Here is a 21,725-nt window from a genome sequence, read left to right on the forward strand (position 1 = left end):
TCATCTAGATCTACCAATAATGGCTTATGCAAGTGGAGAGAACTTTCTAGCCACATAGGGATTTTCTGAGCTCACATGAAGAAAGCTGAGGTCAGGGAAAGAAACTAGGACTCAGGGAGACAAGAGTCAGTCTAGAAGTCAGGACCACAGGGGAAATGAAAGACGGAGTAGGAGAACCTGGAGAGTGGGAGGCAAATGATTCACTGACACAAAATTGCATGAGAAAGAGACTGTCAGGTAAAAGAGAAAGAAAGTCACTACTATGAAGTACAGAACATAAAAGAGTTGCTAAACTCAGAGATCAAACACAAACTTAGGTAAAGAAGATCTCTCTCCCTCAGTGAAATGCTGCTCCTGGCACTAGCATTGCTTGCATTTCTCTTCCCAGCTGATAACACTCAGAACTGTAAGAGGAACTTTGGCAGCTCCTGACTATAGTGCATGGGATTGGATAAAGGCAGGCTGTGCTCACCAGGAGGCATTGAGGGTCTAAGTCCTAAAGCCTCCAGGCCTCTTCTACCATTCTGGAGGTTCGGGCTGGAACTTGAGGCTGTGGGGCTCTCAGATGGTCAGATCTCATGTTTTCTACAGTTTCAGAGTTTTGTTGTCTTTCCTTCTTGCTCTTTCTTTCTTTTCACCACTTTATGGTTCCTTTTTTCACAGCCTTACATGGACCAACTTCTTTCCATGGCATCCAAATCTCATCCTTTTACAACCATAGCATGGCACAAAGTCGATGCTCAGGCTCATTGGGAAATATGGAGCTTGTTAGCTTTGACAGCGACACAGGCACTATCATATTTAAGAAACTGTGGTCTACAGGAGACTTCAGCAATCATGAGGTTTTGTAGTTGGAGGAGCTATTTCAAGTCTACATGTTGGGATTCGTCAGAGAAATCCAGGAACTTATGAATGATTTCCAGTTGCAGTGTGAGCATACTTTTAAGATTGAGGGGCAGGAGTTTTTCAAGTGTTCTATCCTCTCTTGCTTCAGGCCATGGACATCTTTTGTCCTTCCACCTCTTCCACCTTCTCTCAACTGCTCTTGTTAGAGAAATCTCTTCTCATGTTCCATATTCCACAATGCTTTCCTGAATATGCTGCCTCTGCACTCATCTCTGATAGATTAAGGGCTCCATTTTTTTTTTACCAATCCCAGGACTGTCTTATGTGAACTTGCATCTTACTTTCCCGTGCCTCTGTTATCTAAATTGTGCCTTCCTTCTCTCATTCATTGTTTTCACCTTCTCTTCCCTTTCTTTCCTCCTCTGATTTCCTGCTGATTCATTCTGGAATGTTGTACTTATGCTCACTTGTACCTCCTTTTGCTTTGCAACTCTTCTCTCATCTTTATATCTTTATACATTTCACCCTGCCTTCATGACATGCGTACCACTTTCTGATACAGTTTACTGAGGCTTTCTAAAGTGCTGCAGTGATTTTAGTTCTGCCCATCTCTTTCTTTTTCTTTACTGGTATTAACACCTCTCTATTTTTCTTTTCCACAGATCCCTTTGAGTTCCAGGGCATCGCAGGCTTTGAGCTGAATTCTGGAGCAAACATTAATTTATTCCCGGGGGTAGCTTTAGAGGGACTGGATTTGCTGCTTGTTAAGAATTTTACATGTTGACCTACCCCAGATGGTGGCATCAGGGCTCAGAAATTCTGTTCATTATTATTACAGTATAAAGGAATCTGTGATAGTGTGAAAAATCTCCTCACAATAACATGTCTCAGGTATCTGTTTGGTGTCCTAGAATCAGGGAAGCCAGATATACAAAAGGAAGGATAGTGTTGTTCTGTTTCACTTGTGACACTTCCTTTAATTCTAAGTGGAAGGGTACTAGATGGGCTTGCTCAATAACTAAACTCACTCTAAAAGTGTAGCAGAAGCAAGGCCCAAAGCTGTATGTTTCTGAGCCAAGTGTTCTGGGCTTGAGTTATAACATGACATTCTCCTTGTCCATTTCTGTCCCAGTGAAACCTGAGGCCTGGCTGTCCCAAGTTTCCAGCCCTGGGCCTGGTTTTCTGCTGCTGGTGTGCCATGTGTCTGGCTTCTACCCAAAGCCTATGTGAGTGATGTGGATGCGGGGTGAGCAGGAGCTGCATGAAACTCAGAAAGGAGATGTCCTGCCCAATGCTGATGAGACATGGTATTTCCAAGTGACCCTGGATGTGGCGGCTGAGGAGGCTGCTGGGCTGTCTTGCCGAGTGAAACACAGCAGTCTAGAAGGGCAGGACATCATCTTCCACTGGGGTAAGAAAAGATGGGTCTCAGACTCGAAATGGGAGACAATACAAGGTTTAAATGAACTGAGGAAGTGAGGGTGTGATAATGAGAAGAGAGGTTTAGTAGTGGAAAGGAGAGGTGGAGAGGAGGAAAGAGTTTTAGAGAATGAAGCACACATATGAAGACTAAGAAAGGAGTGGGGTCATGTGTGTTTAGGATTTGATATGACATTGTCTGGCCTCTTTCTCACCTTCCAGGACAGTCCATCTCCATGGCTGGATCATTTTGGCAGTACTCGTGCCTTATTTGATTATTTTGGTGTTATTTGCATTATAGTTTTATAGGCGCTGGTAAGTTTTTATTTTTTTTAATAATTTTTTCCATACAGTTTGCTACCTTTTCTGCCTTTTACCTAATAACAACATATTTGCCTTCATCTTTCCCCAGGTGTTCACCTGTTGTCTTTAACTCGTAAATTCTCTTTAAAACACAGCGTTAAAATTTATGCCAATTGTTTCTGTTAAGTACATTCGTACAGTTTTGGAACCATTACCATCTTCCAACTCCAGTATTTTCCTCTTGCAAAGCAGACCCCACTTTTCCTTTTAACAACTCCTCATTTTTGTCCTTGTTTCTTGCCTGATAACAATCTTCTACTTATCACCTCTGTGAGTTTTACTATTCCGGATGGCTCAAATAGGAGTGTCACACCACATTTTTGTTTTCTTGTGTGGTATCTTTCGCATAGCCATATGTTCTCATTTCGTACATTTTCTAGCCTGTCTGAGAATTTCCCTTCTACCTATAATTGTCCATTGCAAGAACACACAATCTTTCATGTGAATCGGTTATTCATTTTTGGACACTTTGGCTGATTCTATTGCATAGTGGTTCTCTGAATGTATATTTATCAATACCTTTTATTTTGAGATATTTATTCATATATTTTTGGTTTTATATTTTTACAGTTCATATGAGGATATCTTGTGATCTCTCCGTGTCTCATTTTTGTGAGTTTTCATTAGTTCCAGGATATCTAGAATTTTGAATCATGAATCCAGAAGTCAATGCTCTTACAGCATTGTGCATATCCACTGTTTTTGATCATGTCAAAGACTGAATTTGTTGTAAGCTGCATTACAATATATGTCAACAAAAGAAACACATGTTATTATATTTTGAGATTTTTATAAATAAAAAACATGTGCCCAGGTTTTATCCCTTATCAAGATACGTGTTTGGTATTTTTCTTGGGGTTGACAATGTGTTTTATATGTTTTATTCTGTTAATTTGCTTAGTTACATTTTTCAACTGAGAAAAAAAATAGGTGTTTGTGAATTGTATATCTTTCTTCATAATTTGGTTTCAATCTGTGAATATTTTGTTTAGTGTTATTTATCTGTCTTCATTTAATTCTAAGCACATTCCTGTGAGACATTGGTATTAGGGATTCCTTGACTTTGTAAAAGAATTTAAAAACAGTGTTGTGTTTTTCATTTTCACATTGTGGGAAAGAATTTGTAGGCATTTTTATGTGTTTTGTGAGTAATTTTACAGCATTAAATTTTGAAATTCTATGTGTTAGAAAATATTTTAGTACACATATTTTGAAATTTTTGTCAGTTATTAAAAAACTCAATCTAGATATTAGCCTTTTTCCAAGGAAAATTCTGGCAATATTTTTCCTGTTTTTTCGGTTATCTATTCATTCTGTTTTTATTCTTTCTGTATAGACACTGTAAATTTAAAAGAAACTCATTTGTTGATTTGAATATTTCTTGTGACACTTCGTTTCTACTCAGAAACCCTTTGCCTATGTCAGTATCTTCAATGATTTTACATTTTATCTTCCACTAGGTTCAGTAGCTCTATTTTCTGAATATTGGTTTTTAATCCATTTAGATACAGTGTAGTACAGGGGAAGTGATAAGTGTCTAAATTCACACCTCTGAACATAGATAGGAAGTTTTCCTAGGGCAATTTATTAAAGAGGTATCTTTTCTCCATGATATTTCTGGCTCTTTGTTGAATATCAGCTGGTTAAATAGCTTGAGATGTTTGTGAAATCCCAGTTATATTCCCAGAATTGCTTTATCTGTTTTGTGTCAGTAAAATTCTTCTTATATTAACTGTAGCTTTGTACTGCCATTTTACATTTGTGATGATAATGCTTCCTGCTTTCCTCTTAGATTTTTAAATATAAAACTATAACAAGAGTAAAAATGATGATACAAGATTTCTAGGCAGAATAATTGGGGATCAGAATATTTAATGTGCTTCATATTGTTGTCTTCAAAGTAGGTTTTCAGCTTGCTACACATATGCATAAAAATAAACAATGAAAGCACAAACTGTTCTTTTTGTTGGGCTAATAGTGATTAATAGTGTAATTATCTAATATTTACATGCATCCATATATAAATATATATATATATATATATATATATATATATATATATATATAGTCTTTCCCCTTCTTTGTTTTCTCCTTCCCCCTTCCCAATTTTCCCTTCCATTTTTAATCATTTTGCTTTGTCACATTGGGTTTTTCTTTGGTCCATCTTGTATTGTTTTGTTTTGGTTTTTGGTTTTTGCCTTTTTTTTTTTTAAAGACCTTTGCTTTCACAATATCTATAGGACATTTTGGATCAACTAAATTCTTGAGGTTTTTATAGTAGGGAGACAATATGATGTTCTTTTTTCTTTTTTTTCCTTTTTTTTTTTTTCATTTGTTGGTACTGCGAGTTGAACTCGACTTCATGCTTTCCAGGCTGATGGTGTGCCACTGAGCTAAATCTCCAACCCTAACATGATGTTCACTCATTCACATCCATCCTATTTCACTTATGACCATGATCTCAAGTTGCTTCTTTTTTACCTTCAAAAACCTTGAGATTATCTTTCTTTATATCTGGGTTCCACTGAGTGGTATAAAAATATCATATCTTTTCTGTCCATTCTGTGGTTATTGGGCAAGATACCCCTTCTTTTTTATGGTTTCCTGGCACATGGAGCATTGGGTTCCTTTTTGAATCTTCATTCTGTGAATTTCCTTTCAACTTAAATGTTTTTCTTGTAGATAGCCTATATTTTTATTTAAAGAGAAAAACAAAACTAAACAAAGCAAAACAGTAAAGGGATAGAAGTAATACAGAAATTCAAGAGAAAAAATATACAGTAAGAATTCACCAGTTAATATATCACATATTGTCATCTTAGAAACAGTTGTCCAGATTACAAAATTAAAGCATACAAAGTGGACATTAATACACTGAGATTGAAGTCAGTTCTGTTCAATGATCCAAGAAAAATTCAGCAATATGGTTCTCTGCCCTGCACATTTAAATATAATTGCAGTTATATCCTTTAGATCACTTTCCTTCATCTCTTTTTTATGCTAACAATCACACATTTTGGTTTCCATTACTCCCACAGTTTTTATGTCTTTTTTTTTTTGAAGAGGAAAAGAAAAAAGATTTTTAAAAAAGCCAAAAAACCAAAAGCAAAACAAAACAATATAAGACGGACCAAAGAAAAACCCAACATTGACACAGCAAAACAGAGTCAGTTAGATCAGAGGCTGGACATAGCATATAATGAAAAAAAAAAAGATTACTAGGTGATCAACAATGGTTACCATTATGCCTCTTGTTATCCTAAAAAGAGTTGCCTATATCTTGTACAGCTTGTATATCTATAGCTGGTACAAAAGAATTGAACAAAACAGTACAGAAGACCAATAAAACCCACATTTTAGAGCTTACAAAGACTTACAGGACTTCCAAAGAAGATAATAGTCAACAATAATGGGCATCATAGAATATCTGGTTGCCTTCCAAATGGTTGCCTATACCCTCAAACTTGATACTATTAAGCAAAACAGAATATAATAAAATCAGTCAGAACAAGATGTGGAAAACAATACAGGAGTTCAAATCAGGTTAATAGAGAAACAAAAAAGTTACTATAATCTATCGCACTATTTTTAATTTAGTTTTTAAAAGATACTAAGAAATAAATTAATTTTTAAAAAAAGGAAAGAAAAGGGGTGGAGATTGAGATAAAAAAGTACATATCAATAGAACAACATCGGTCAGAACTGAAAAATTTAAGCATCATTGTGTTTGACCACCAGATAGCCTGACATTAATAGTAATTACCATAGTGACTCTTTCCTTGAGTCTAACTTCAGATACTATAGCATCAAACTTATCAAGACAGTGTGAAACCGTTCAAGAGAATGAAATTATTTCAGGGTATTTAGAGCCAGCTAGCAGAAACTGAACATCATTTTCTATATTATCTCTTTGTCTATAAAAATTTGCTTATACTATTGCATACATTAAGATATAATAAGATACAACATGTTAGAACCAATGGAAACAAATCAACAACAACTTGATGGGGCTTCAAAACAGGATGATATTAAATCAGCGCTAGCTATTACACTCTTATTTTCTTCAAAATAGTTATTTGTAGTATCACAGACAATAAAATAAAACAACCCAGATTAAAACCATTCCAATTAATGAATGAAAACATTATATGGCTTCAAAACAGTGTGACTGGCAATCATGATTACCATGTATTTTCATGCATTCTTATCATTTCTTACACTAGGGAAACTATTCGGTATTTATACATGTGAGTTTGATTTATTTCACTTATGAGTATGGTCTCGAGATGCATCAATGTATTTATAAATGTCTCAATGTGATCATTCTTTATAGCTGACTAATACTCCATTGTATAAAAATAGCACAACTTTTTTATTCATTCCTTAGTTGATGGACAGTTAGGTTGTTTCCAAGATCTGGCTATTACAAATTGTGCTGCTATAAACATGGGTGCACATATATCACTGTGGTATGATGCTTTCAGTTCTTCTGGAATTATGCCTAGAAGTGTAATAGCTGGAATGAATGGGGGTTCCAATCCCAGCTTTCTGAGAAATCTCCAGATTGACCTCCACAATGGTTGCACCAGTCTACACAGCCTCTCCAGCATTTGTTGTTGGTGGTTTTCTTGATCTTGGCCATTCTTTCAAGAGTGAGATAAAATGTCAGTGTGGTTTTAATTTGCATTCTCTAATAACTAGTGATGCTGAATATTTTTTTCATGTATTTATTTGCCATTTGTATTTCTTCATCTGAAAATTGTTTATTCATGTCACATTGCCATTTTTGGATGGGGTCTTTGAATTTTGGGGGTCTAATTTGTTTTAATTCTTTGTATATTTTAGACAGAAGTCCTTTGTCTGAGGGGCAGTTCACTAGGATTTTTTCCCAGTTTGTGGGTTTTCTTTTCACTATGTTAGAGATTTCTTTCGATGTGCAGAAACTTTTTAATAAGATGCGATCCCAGTTATTGACTCTGGGAAGTATTTCCCGTGTGGTTTGAGTCTTGTTCATGAATTCTCTACCTACCCCTATGTCTTCAAAGTTTTTACCCAATTTGTCTTCCAATAGATTTAGTGTTACTGTTTTAATATTAAGATCTTTGATTCATTTATATTCTATTTTAGTAAATGGTAACAGGCATGGGTCTAGTTTTAGTTTTTGGCATATGGAGAGCCAGTTTTTCCAACACCATTTATTAAAGAGACTGTCATTCTTCCAGTGAACACGTTTGGCCCCTTTATCAAAGATAAGGTGGTTGACCATGTTTGTAGTTGTGGTTGTATCTTCTGATCTATTCCATTGTCTTCGGCTTTGTTTTGATTCCAGTACCATGTTGATTTTGATACAGTTGCTTTACAGTATAACTTCAAGTCAGGGATTGTGATGCCTCCTGCCTTGCCTTTGCTTCTTAGAACTGTCCTTGCTATTCTAGGTCTCTTCTCACTCCAGATGAATTTTAGAATTGATTTCTCAAGATCTATGAGGTGTGTTAATAGTATTTTTATCGGGATTGCATTGAATCTGTATAACAGTTTTGGGACAATGGCCATTTTTACAATATTTATTCTTCCTATCCATGAGCAAGGGATGTCTTTCCATTTTCTGAGATAATTTTCAATTTCATTTTTCAGTGTATTATAATTTTCCCTGTATAGGTCTTTCACTTCTTTCATGAGAGTAATTTCTAAATATTTCATTTTTTTTTTTTTGCTTGCTAGTGTGAAGGGTATGGCTTCTCTTATTTCTCTGTGATTTTGTTGTTAGTGTATAAGAATTCTATTTATTTTTGAGTATTGAATTTTTATTCAGCCACATTGCTGAATTTATTTATTATATCTAGGAGTCTTTCAATGGAGTTTTGGGGTCTTCTATGTAGAGTATCATATCATCTGCAAATAGTGATAATTTAACTTCTTCTTTTCCTATCTTTACACCTTTTATTTCTCTTTCATATCTAATTGCTCTGGCTAGCATTTCCAGTACTATATTAAATAGGAGTGGTGACAGAGGGCATCCTTCTCTTGTGCCTGATTTTGAAGTAAATGCCTTCAATTTTTGGCCATTTAGTATGATACTGGCTGTTGGTTTATCATAGATGGCCTTTATTTTGAGGTAAAGACCTTCTATTCCAATTTTCTGCAAGGTTCTTATCATAAATGAATGTTGTATTTTATCAAAAGCTTTTTCTGCATCTATAGAAATGATCTTGTGATTCTTAATTTTGACTCTATTGATATGGTGGATTACATTTATTGATTTACATATATTGAACCATCCCTGCATACCTGGGATGAAACCCACTTGGTCATGTTGCATAATCTTCTTGATGACTTGCTGCATCCTATTTGCCAATATTTTATTGAGGATCTTTGCATCTGTGTTCATTAGGAGATTGGTCTGTAGTTCTCTTTTTCAGTTGGGTCTTTCTCAGGTTTTGGAACTAGAGTAATATTTGCTTCCAGGAAGGACTTGGGAAGGATTGCTTCTCTTTCAATTTCATTGAAAGGGAATTAGCTCATTAGCTCATCTTTGTATTTCTTGTAGATTTCTGCAGTGAATCCATCTGGGCCTGGACTCTTCTTTGTAAGTAATGACTTAATTACATTTTCGATTTCATTAATAGAAATTGGGTTATTCAACAGTTTTACATCTTCTTGACCTAGCTTTGGTACTTCATATGCTTCTAGAAATCTGTCTATTTTTTCTGTGTTATCAAAACTTTGAGAGTAGAGGTTTTTGATATAGGTGTTGATGATCTTCTGTATTTCCATTGGGTCTGTAGTGATTTCACCTTTTTCATTCCTTATTGCATGAATTTGAGCTTTTTCTTCCCTTTTTAAAATAAGGTTGGCTAGGGGCTTATCAATTTTATTTATTCTTTCAAAGAACCAACTTTTTGATTCATTGTATTGTTTTCTTAGTCTCTATTGCATTGATTTGTGCTCTGATTTTTATAATTTCCTCTTTTCTTTTGGCTTTGGACTTGCCTTGCTCTTCTTTTTCTAGCTGTTTGAGGTGTAGCATCAAGTTATTTATTTGTATTTGTTCTGTTTTCCTGATGTGGGAACTCAGGGCATTAAATTTTCCTCTGAGGACGGCTTTCATTGCTTCCTACAGATTCCAGTAAGTTGTATTTGTGTTTTCATTTGTTTGTAGATATTGTTTAATTTCTTCTTTAATTTCCTCTGTGACCCTCTGATTACTCAAGAGTGTGTTATTTGGTTTCCATGTGTTTGTAGGATTTTTGCAGTATCTTTTATCATTAATTACTAATTTCATAGCGCTATGATATGATAACATGCAGGGGATGATTTCAACTCTTTTGCATTTCTTTAAGTATGTTCTGTGAGTTAATATATGGTCTATTTTAGAGAATGACCCATGTACTGCTGAGAAAAATGTGTATTCTGTTGTTGGGTGGAATACTCTGTATATGTCTATCAATTCCATTTGTTCACAGGTGTGACTCAGTTCTTTTATCTGTTTGCTGGTTTTCTGTCTTGTTGATCTGTCCTTTGGTGTCAATGGTGTGTTAAGATCTCCTGTTATAATTGTATTACTGCTAATTTGGTTTTTCATTTCTGATATTACTTGTTTTATATAACAGGGTGCTTTGGAATTTGGTGCATATATATTTAAGATAGTTATCTTTTCCTCTTGAAGTTTTCCCATAAGCAGTATGTAGTGACCTGCTTTATCTCTTCTGATCATTATTTGTTTGCAGTTCACATTGTCTGCAAACGGAATAGCTACCCCCGCTTTTTGGGGGGTTCTGTTGCATGAAGTATTGTTTTCCATCCTTTGACTTTCACTCTGTGAGTATCCTTTTGGGTTAGATGGGTTTCTTGTAGACAGCATATGGTTGGATTTTGTTTCTTGATCCATTCTGCCAGTCTATTTCTTTTAATTAGCGCATTGAGACCATTTATGTTAATAGTTATAACTGTTATATATCGGTTTATTGGTGACGTTATATTTCTGCTGTTGCATCTTTATTTTTCTGTTCTATTTAATTGTCTGCTTTGTTAAGTGTTTTTTTTAAGTGTATCTAGACTGTCTTTCAGTATTCTTCACAGGATTGGCTTGGTGATCATGAATTTCTTCAGCTGTTCTTTGTCGTGGAAGTATCTTATTTCTCCATCGATTTTGAAGGACAATTTTGCAGGGTACATCAGTCTAGGTTGGAAATCATTTTCCTTTAGGGTCTGAAATACTTCACTCTATGCTCTTCTTGCCTTTATTGTTTGTGTTGAGAAGTCTGCATTGATTCTGATAGGTTTTGCTTTATAGCTGATCTGTCTTTTCTCTCTGACAGCTTAAAAATATGGAACGCTTCATGAATTTGCATGTCATCCTTGCGCAGGGGACATACTAATCTTCTCTGTATGATTCATATGTTAGTATATGTGCTGCTGAAGCAAGCACGTATGTCGCATATTGAAAGACATTGTTTCTTGATCCATCCAGCCAGTGCTTCTTTCTATTGTTGTATTGAGGCCCTCTACACTAATGGTTAAAACTGGCATGCATTTCCTCATTCCTGCAATTCTATCTTCATACCGTTGGTCTACTGCTTTTCCCTTCCATTCAATTGTTTGCCCTGCATAGTGATCCCCCTTGATGTTGTTTCTGGAATGGTGCTTATCTTTATTGCTCTGTAGGATTTCTTTCAAAACTCTCTATAGGGTTGTCTTAGTGATCATGAAGTCCTTCTATTGTTCTTTAATGGGGAAGTATCCTATTTCTTCCTTATTTTAGAGGAAAAGCTTTCAGTTTTTGCTCATTGTGATATTGATATGGGGTTTGTAATACATGACTTTTCAGTTTAATTAAGGTTCCTGTGTATCTATTTTCATCAAGGTTTTGATAATCTGTGAATCTTGGCTTTTGTCAGTGATTCACCATGTCTGTTGAGACAATTGGGTAGTTTTTATCCTTGTTTATGTAGAGCATGATGCTTACTGCTTATGTGCATCAGATCATCTCAGAATGAAGCCTACTTAGTCACACTGTGCAATGTTTTCAGTAATTTGTTTATCAGCATCTTCTTGTAGATTTTTAAATTTATATTCATTAAATAAATTGACCTACACTTTCATTTCTGTTACATGTCTGCTTGGATTTTTTCATCGGAATGAAGTTAGCTTTTAGGAATGCATTTCATAAATTTCATGCCTTTCTGATTTTATTGAATAAATTGAAGAATATTGGTGTAAGATCTTCCCTGAAATTCTGCTAGAAGTCTGTATTGCATATATCATGTCTGGGACATTTGTTGATGGAGTTTTTATAACTGCTTCCATTTTGTTGCTTTTCTGGATCTAGATAGAGATTTTAAAATAACTCTTTGCTTCAGTTCTGCTTGAATATGGTATGGGAAGAGTGCTTTGCATGGAACTCAGCAGAATTTAGAGGCCAGGGAGAGTATGCACATTCCGGCTGCTGGCTTTTTGTCTTAGTGGCAGGTGGAATGAATTTCCATGGGTGCTTAGCTCTGTGGTGTCTGGAAACCTGGAGAGTTGGCAGAGAGCCTTCATGTGTCATGGTAGAAATGTGGCCTCTTTAGCTCTGCTTCTGTGTTTCTCTCCTACCCCAGGTTCACTGAGTAACAACTGATGTGTTCCCCTGCCTGTGGCTTATTTCCATGGCCCTATTCAGAGCCAAACATCTATTATTTTCTGTCCTAATGACTAATTTATCCTGATGTGATTGTTGCATTCTCATTGATATTTCCTGTTCCCTTACTGCTCTATTTTGAGTAGTCTTTCCCTCTGAAGACCTAAGTCCCTGGACTTCATTCTTAATGAGATGGGAGCTGTGACAGTAATACTGTGGGTGGTGAGTGCAGAGATCACAGCTACTTGCCTGACTGACTATCCATTGTCCTGTGATCTCTCATGGCATCCAGTCACTGCACATGACTATAGTTCCCAGACATTATCGTCTCTGTTCTCTTGGTGCCACCGATTACATATAGGGCATAGTTATGTCACTAAGTTTCATGCTTTTTCCCCACCTTTGCTGTAGGGGTTACACACATTCACAAACTGTGTATCCTCAACATATACTCTGCAAGAAGTATCAGGACTGAGAAATGACCCTACCTTTAGTTCTAGAATGTCTTTATGCTGGAAATAAATGGCTACATTCTCTTTTGTTTAAATTTTATGCTTGGGCCTATGTTTTTATTCATATGAGTTTCTGGGTACCTGCCTCTCTGGATAATGACATTTAAGCAGTTTATGAATACTACTAACTCTAATCCTCTATCTTTGTTGGACCTGTCTCAATAGATTTTGCAACTGCAATTTTTGATATCCTACTTATTAAGGGTTGCTATTTCTGCATTTCTAGATATGGAGAAAATTTCTGTTTATATTTATATTTTTTAGTTTAGCTTAACTCCACTGCCAGAAAAATAGTTTTTTAGGTAGAAATAATACAAAAATACAGAAAAAAAGTAAACAGTCAGAAATCACTAGTTGATGTTTACATATTGTCATTTTACAAATAGTTGTTCAAGATACAGAAATGGAACATGTAAAATGGGAATTCAAATAACGAGACTGCAAACAGTTCTGTTCAACTGTCCAACAAAAACTTAGAAACATTGTTGCCAATCCTATACACTTAAACATACATGCAGTTATCCATATTTTCATTTATGTTTAGATTAAATAAACTAAAGCAGGTTAAAATCATTCTGAATAATGTATAATAGCATTGCTGGATTTCACATCATGACACTCTGTGATCAGCACTGGGTACTGTAGTGTCGTTTTTCATATTTAATTTAAAGAAAGATTAAACAAACAGAAAACAGGTAGAAATAACACATAATTTTAAAGAAAAAATGAACAGTACAAAATCACTAGTTGATGATTACAGATTGTATTCTCACAAATAGTTATTCAAGATATTAAGTGGAGCACATAAAGTGGGTATTTGAACAGTGAGGTTGCAATCAGTTCTGTTCAACCATCCAACAAAATCTTAGAAATATGGTTATGAATCCTATACATTTAAACATACATGCTGATATCCATATCTTCAATTATGTTGAGATTGAATAAACCCATGCAGGCTAATGTCACTCTGAGCAAAGAATAATACTATTGCTGAGTTTCACATTATGACATTCCAGGATCAGCACTGGGTATTTTAGTGTCTCTTTTTCCTAAGAGTATTTGTTCATTTCATCACATATCATATGAGTTCTCATAAAATGTTTATAGATTCAACACATGCATGAGTCTTAACATGTATTTATAACCTTTCTTAATTAGAGGGAGAAACAAAGCAAGGAAAAACAAAACATTTTCCTATAAACACATGAAATGAAATAAACATCTAAGACCATTGTACAAAGAGTTCTACCATGGTTACTGTATTGTCTTTGTTATCACCAATAGAATTGGCTATATTATCAGACACAATATAATTAAATATATCAGTACATAACAGTATTAATAAAAACACAGCTTTGTATATAGTATAAAACTTCAAAAGCAGGCAGTTATCAAACCACAATGTGTATTGTAGAGTCTGTCATCTTCAGTGTAGTTACCTATACTCTCAGACTTGATACTATCAATCATAACAGGTTTGAATAAAACAGCAGTAAAACAAACCAGATTTCACTAAGATCAGTCATGATAAAACATTATAAATCATACAGGTCTCCATATTAAGATAATATGAAATTAAAGATGATTACTGTGCTCTATTCTGAGGTTTTTGGGAGAGCTCTCTGTGTGCTCAAATCTAATGCAAGTAGACAAACTAGGACAGAATAAAATCTATCAAAAAATAATAAAATCTATCTAGGCAGAGTGAGGTAAGTAATGTGGGTTTTAATCCTGATACACTATTAACAATATCTTCTGCCATCTTTTTAAAGACTCTACCTCCCTTTCATATCCCCAGGGTACACTGTACATTTTTGGGTCTGACCAAGACCCTTGGTTTTAAATTGGGGAAGGGCAGCCTGCTATTTAGATAAGTGCTTCTGAACCTTCTCTCTCCTGGACTTGATCTCTAATTGTATTCCTTTACCTATTAAAGCCTGTGTTTCCAACTTATCCACAAATCGTAGTATAGTTTCCCCTGTTACTCCCTGGTTCTCTGTTACATAGAGCATTGTTTTCTCATATTTGATTTTCAGTTCATGTACTCTTTTCAATATTAATTATATTTCCTATTAATAGCATTTTGTTGGACCCTACCTCCTGATCTATTCCACATGTGGTTCTTTTTCTTTAATTTAGTATATCAAGGGCATCTATTTTAGAGATTATAACCAAACTTCTCAGCCTCATTTCTGTTATGCTCTTTTTTGCCATCGGTTGTCTGCTTATCTTCTTCATTCTGTTTTCTCCTCCATTCATTTAGGCCTCTCTGACACTGTTTCTGGAATCATAGTACTTTTATCTCTCTCTAGAATGCCCTGCAGTGTTCTCTGTAAAGTTGCATTAGTGGTTGTGAATTTCTCAAGTTCCTCTTTGTCTTGGAAGCATCTTGTTTCTCCATTAATTTCTAGATACAGTTTAGCAAGGTATGTCAATCTGGGTTTGAGGTTATTTTCTTTCAGGGTTTGGAATATTTCTCTCTAAGCTCTTCTTGACTTGATGGTTCATGTTGAGAAGTCTGCTGTTATTCTGATGGGCCTTCCTTTATAGGTGATCTTTTTCTTGTCTCTAACAGCTTTTAATATTCTGTTCTTTTATTGAATTTCTGGGATCTTGATTATTATATGCCTTGGTGTTTCTGTTTTGGTTGTAGGTGGTTGGAGTTCTGTATGCCTCATATATTGGAATATGATTTACTTTTCCTATTTTTGGGAAGCTTTCCTAAATTGTTTCTGTGAATAGCCTTTGTAGTTCCTTTGTTTGTTCCCCTGCTTCTTCATTCACATTCTTTATTCACAAGTTATAGATCCTCTTACTGTCTACTATCCTTTGTTTTGTTACTGCTTGTTTCCTTGTTATTTTTAAAATGCTTTTCCTTTCATAATCCCACATTGCAAAATGGTCCTCCAGTTTGGGTAATCTATCCTTAGTTTCTTTCAATCAGATTTGCCATATTTAGACTGAGTTTTTAATTTCCTGGTAATCTCTTTGAATGTGCTTCATGTATTCTATATTTTCTTTATATTCTTCAACAAATGGTTCCTTCCTTTGTGTGAGTTACTCCCTTCTTCCTTCTGTGTCTTCTTGAGGGGTACTTAGCATCCCTTTTATTAATCTTCTTATATCTTGCTTTATTTGGCTAAATATTTTCCTTTTGAACTTGTCTATGAAGTCCCAAAGAAGTCTCTTTATGTTCCCTGGTGCCATGTCTGATATTGCTTGTTTGCTGCTCTTATTCTTCATTGTATTTACCTGGCATGGGTCAATGTTCTCAGGGTTGGGAACTTGGGACTTTTTGCTGTTGCTTCCTCTTCCCATCTTATTTGTTTCTTCCAGGAGGCCCCAATTTCTTTCTTTATTGGTTACCATTCTTCTGAAGCATGCTGGCTAGGTGACCCTTCCCATTGCAGTTTTCTAGTGAGTTGCAAGCAGGGGCAGCATATGCTAGTCCCTCCCCTCCAGATCAGTCAAGCTGCTGGGGTCTGCAATGTATTACTTTGTGCCGCCCCCAGTCCAGATCAGTCAAACTCCTGATGCTTTGCTGCATTAGTGTGTGCCACTAGGGGATTGATTTCTGATAATCTATTGGGTCTCAGCCAGGTCATGTGACCCAGGCCTAGCTCATTCCACCAATCACATTTGGGAAGGGAAAAATTTACTGAAATCATTGGTACCCTTGCACTTGCCAGTCCCGCCCAGTCCCTGAATGTCATCTACCAAAGGCCCCCTTTCTGTGTAATGGCTCCACTCCTGTCACTCAGCACAGGTTGATGCAGGTTCCTCTCCAGCTCAGCTCTCCTTTTGGCTGGCTGACCCCTGACCTCAGTGTGATTGCACCTCCAGTGAGTCAAAGTGGCTGGACCTTGTATGGCTTGGCAAGTTGCCAGCTGTGGCAGGAGCACAGAAACAATAACAACACAGGACTGTATGTTTGGTTCTTCTCAACTTAGTTTCTTCTTGAGATGAGAGAATTCATGTCCCTCTGTTTGGGGCTCACCACACTGTGTTACGTTGAATTCTAAGTTGACTATTTCAGGGAACCTCTGTAGCCAGCTGTTATCTATCCACCATCTTTGCTCTGTCCCAGAAATTAGCACCTTTGAGTAGCTGTGCCAAATTCAAGTTTCTGGCTGCTTGATATGTAGCAAATAGTGAAAGTAACCATCTTTTTAAAAATTTTATTTAAAAGGAAAAAGAGAAAAAACAAAACAAAACAAAACAAAACAGTATAAAGTTATAAGTAATATAGAACTACAAAAAAATAGTAAGAAATCACCAGTTAATAGATTACATATTATCATTTTAGAGATAGTTGCTCAAATCACAGTATCAAAGCATACAAAGTGGACATTCAATCAGTGAGACTGCAAACAGTTGTGTTCAGTGATCCAACCAAAAACATTAATATAGTCAGATATTTAACACCCTTAAACACACTTGCTGTTGTATCCTTTAGAGCACTTTTTCCCCTCTCTCTTTTACAACAAAATCTACATATTTTGGGTCTTATTACTCCTTAGTTCTTATTACTTTTTTTGGGAGAGAATAAAGTCAAGTATGGCAAAACAAAGCTGTCAGTCAAAACAAAGATAGACATAGCACATGATGTAAAACAGAGTGCAAGGTTATCAACAATGGTTATCAACAATGTCTCTTGTTTCATTAAAAAGAATTGTCTATCTCATTAGATATTATAAAGTTGAACAAAACAGTATTGAACAAGACCAATAAAACTTAAGCATTGTAAACATTACAGGACTTCCAAAGGAGACAATAGTCAAACCAGACTGGGCATCTTAGTGAATCTTATTGCCTTCAAAGTAGTTACCTATACCCTCAAACTTGATACTATCATACAGAATGGAACAGAGTCTAATCAGTCAAAACAAGATAGTGGGAGTATTATAGGACTTCAAAACAAGTTAATAGGAAATCAAAAAAAAGTTACTATTATATATCCTGCTATCTTTTTTTAAAATTTTCCCCATAATTAAAAAAACATAAAAAATAACTAAATAATTTTTAATTAATAAGGGAGAGATTGAGATAAAACAGGACATAACAATATAGCAATACAGGTCAAAGCATGACTGTTTCAGCAACCTAGTGTTTCACCACCAAATAACCCGACTTAATAGTAGTTACCATAGTGTCTGTCTTTTTCCTTGAAATATTTGAATAAAACTTCATACACTATAGCTTCAAATATTTCCATATCAGAAGCCCAGAATAAAGCCTTTCCAATTAATAAGTGAAAACTTTATAAGGCTTCAAGGCCACATAATGTGGAACCATAATGGTCACCATCCTTCTGCATTCCTTGCAAAGCAGATGTCCTCTCACAGGTCCAAACTTGCTAGAGACAGTCTAAAATCTACTTCTGCTTTTGTATAAACTGAAATTATAAAACATTTTAAAACTGCTTAGATTATTTCTCTGTAGTTTTATATTTCACTTGGTTCTCCTTTGGCTTCATTTTGGTGCTGTCTTAGATGACTCATCTTGACAATGGTGGTTGGACTGGAGTGCAATTAATGATCACAATATTGGAACTTATGACAGTACATGACACTTCTTTAATTTTTCTTTCAGGTTCTTGAATGGAGAGGAGGAATACACAGGCCTCGCCAATAAAAAGAATTGATAAAGCATTGTTGTAAACTTAATATTGTGTTTAATAAAAAGTAGAAATAAATTGCTTTTCAAAAATTTTTTTGTGTGGTTTCCATCTTTTTCTTAGAGTTCTGATGTTTTGTTCAACATCTTTCGAAATAAAGTCTTTGAAATTGCAGGATCTGGCATGAGAAAAGACTCTATTGATCATAGGAGAAAATACTCCTACAATCCTCTTAATTTCAAATAAATTACTCTCCTATCTAAACTATTTATTATCTATTTAGCACTTCACTTAAATATAAAACACGACCTAACACATTAACACATTTTGCATTATAATATTTGAATAAATTGGATAAAAGGCATTCCAAAACGTTGAGGACCATAGTGTGAAACAGATGGACATTTGTCAGAGAGCAGATTAAAACGTGAACATCATACCAGGAAACAGAGGTAATAGCCTAAAAACAAAACTGCATCTACAGCCAACTCAACAAGGTTGCCCAAAACATATTTTTGAGAAAAGAATGTGTTTCCATCATGTAATCCTAGGAAAACTGAATATACACATGTAGATGTATATAACTAGACTCATCTCTCCCATGCAAAAATCAGTTAAAATAGAACAAATACCTTAATTAAGGCCTGAAGGTATATAATTTCTAGCTGAAATGATGGGGGAATTCTTGATGATATATGCATCACAAAAAATATTTGAAAGAAAAACAAAACATAAGTAACAAGAATTAAGCCATACAAATGGTAGTTCTATCATACCAAATAGTTTGTGCACAGTGAAAGAAACAATTAGGGAGAAGAGAGACTCTATAGAATTTGGAGCCAGGCATGGTGTCACATTCCTGCAAGCCCAGCTCTTTTGGAGGCTGAGGCATCAGGAACACAAGTGCAAGATCAGCCTGAGTAACTGCTCAATTTAACAAGAGATTGTTTGAAACAAAAAAGAAATGATAGCAAAGCTTTGGAAATGCAGTTTAGTATAAAGACCTGGGTTAAACATTCAATTTTCAGTACTGGGAAAAACAAAACCAAAAACCAACCAAACCCTGAATTACACATAATCAAGCTCAGCTGAGATCAAAGGTTTCTACCTGTACTTAGCCTCATGTTGCCTGGATTATCTATTGTTTATCTTCCATCATCTCATTCTTTGCCTTGCTTCGTAAACATTGATGACACAGTTGTGCCTTTCAACACAGTCATGCAGGTTTTGAGGACAGAGGAAAATAAAAATATTCATGAATAGAATCCACGTGAACACTAAAGTACATAGAGCTAGGCATGAAGAAAACAGAGATATTAATGGATTACCAGAAACATTTATGATTCCAGTTTCTACAGAGAGCCTTCCCTGATGCTATTGGGAAGCAATATCTCTTTTGTCTAAGGTTCCCAACATTTCAATCATAATTTAATTTTTTTTATTTTAAAGAAATTAAGACAAGGGAATACAGAACAAAGCAGATCAGAGCAGAACTATGTAAACAACACAGTACTTCACCACAGGAAACCCTATATAGCAGGAGCTACCATAACAGCTCTTTCTTTGAAATAGTTGAGCATACCTTCACATACAACAGTATCAAACATAACAAAATAGTATAAGACACTCAAGAAAATGAAAGTATTACAGGGCATTCAGAACCAAATAACAGAAAATGAACAATGACTACTATATTATCTCATTTTCCATAAAAATTTGTTTATAGTATCACACATACTAAATCCAATAAGATACTGCATGACAGACCCAGTGGAAACCAAAGAACAAAAGCATGGTAAAACTTCAAAGCAAGGTGATATTAAATCAGCAATGGCTATCATATTGCCTTGTTTTCTTCACAATAGCTGTTCATACCTCACACATAATGAAATCAAACAAAGTGGAATAAAACATCCTAACTAATGAATAAAAACATTATAAGGCTTCAAAGCAATGTAATGGGAAATGATGATTACCACAAAATATTATGTACTCTTACCATTTCGTTCACTAGGGAGAGTATACATGTGAGTTTGATTTATTTCACTTATGAGTATGGTCTCAAGTTGCATCCATTTATTTATGAATATTTCAATGTGATCATTCTTTATAGCTGAGTAGCACACCATTGTGCAAAAGTACCACAAACTTTTTTTATCCATTCCTCAGTTGATGGATGCTTAGGTTGTTTCCATGATCTAGCTATTACAAATTGTACTGCTATTAACATGGGTGCACATGTATTAGAGTGGTATGATGTTTTCAGTTCTTTTTGGCATATGCCTAGAAGTGGAATAGCTGGGTCAAATAGGACTCCCAGCTTTTAAAGAAATGTCCAAACTGACCTCCACAATGGTTGCACCAGTCTACACTCCAGCCAGCAGTGCAGGAGAGTTCCCTTTTCCCCACAACCTCCCTAGCATTTGTTGTTGATAGTTTTCTTGATCCTGGCCAATGTTTTTGGAGTAAGATGGGATCTCAGCATTGTTTCAATTTGCATTTCTCTAATGACTATTGAATATGAACGTTTTCATATATTTATATGCCATTTGTATTTCTTCATCTGTGAACTGTGTGTTCATCTCAGATGCTCATTTTTGGATTTGATCTTTGAATTTCAGGGATCTAATTTTTTTTAATCCTTTATATGTTTTAGACATCAGTCTTTTGTCTGACGAAAAGTTCACTAAATTTTTTTTCCAGGTTGTGGCTTTTGTTTTTACTATGCTGTTTATTTTACATGCAGAAAATTTTTAATAAGAGATGATCCCATTTATTGATTCTGGGAAGTATTTCCCATGCAGTTTGATTGCTGTTCTTGAATTCTCTACCTACCACTATGTCTTCAAGTTCTTTAGCTAAATTGTCTTCCTATAGATTTAAGTGTTTCTGTTTTAATATTCAGATCTTTGATCCATTTAGATTTTAGTTTATTGTAGGTGATAGGAATTGGTCTAGTTGTCCACAAATGGAGAGTAAGTTTATCCAGCACCATTTATTAAAGCGGCTGTCATTTTTCCAATGAACTTGTTTGGCCCAAAGATAAGGTGGTTGAGTGTGTTTGTAATTGTGGTTTTATCTTCTAACCTATTGCATTGATCTTCACATATGTTTTATTCCAATACTGCATTGATTTTACTTCAATAGCTTTGTAGCATAACTTCAAGTCTGGGATTGCCTCTTGCCTTGCCTTTGCTGTTTAGAATTGTCTTTGTAATTCTAGGTCTCTTCTCACTCCCAATGAATTTTAGGAGTGATTCCTCTGGATCTATGAGATATGTTGATGGTATTTTCTTAGGGATTGCATTGAATTTTTGTAACAGTTTTGGGAGAGTAGCTGTTTTCACAA

The 21,725-nt window shown here is 35.2% G+C and overlaps 1 non-coding gene and 1 pseudogene across 1 annotated transcript; one reads left to right on the plus strand and one right to left on the minus strand.

The window, feature by feature from the left end:
* The first annotated feature begins 345 nt into the window (after positions 1-345).
* LOC134477096 (T-cell surface glycoprotein CD1b1-like) lies at positions 346-18,403 on the plus strand (annotated as a pseudogene).
* LOC111755857 (U6 spliceosomal RNA) lies at positions 10,950-11,056 on the minus strand. The gene has a single exon (XR_002790415.1). It is a non-coding gene; the product is annotated as a U6 spliceosomal RNA (small nuclear RNA).
* Positions 18,404-21,725: the final 3,322 nt, after the last annotated feature.

This window comes from Cavia porcellus, unplaced genomic scaffold (assembly GCF_034190915.1).
Source record: "Cavia porcellus strain 051 isolate PalLab524CR breed Dunkin Hartley unplaced genomic scaffold, mCavPor4.1 scaffold_7, whole genome shotgun sequence".
NCBI classification, from domain to species: Eukaryota; Metazoa; Chordata; class Mammalia; order Rodentia; family Caviidae; genus Cavia; species Cavia porcellus.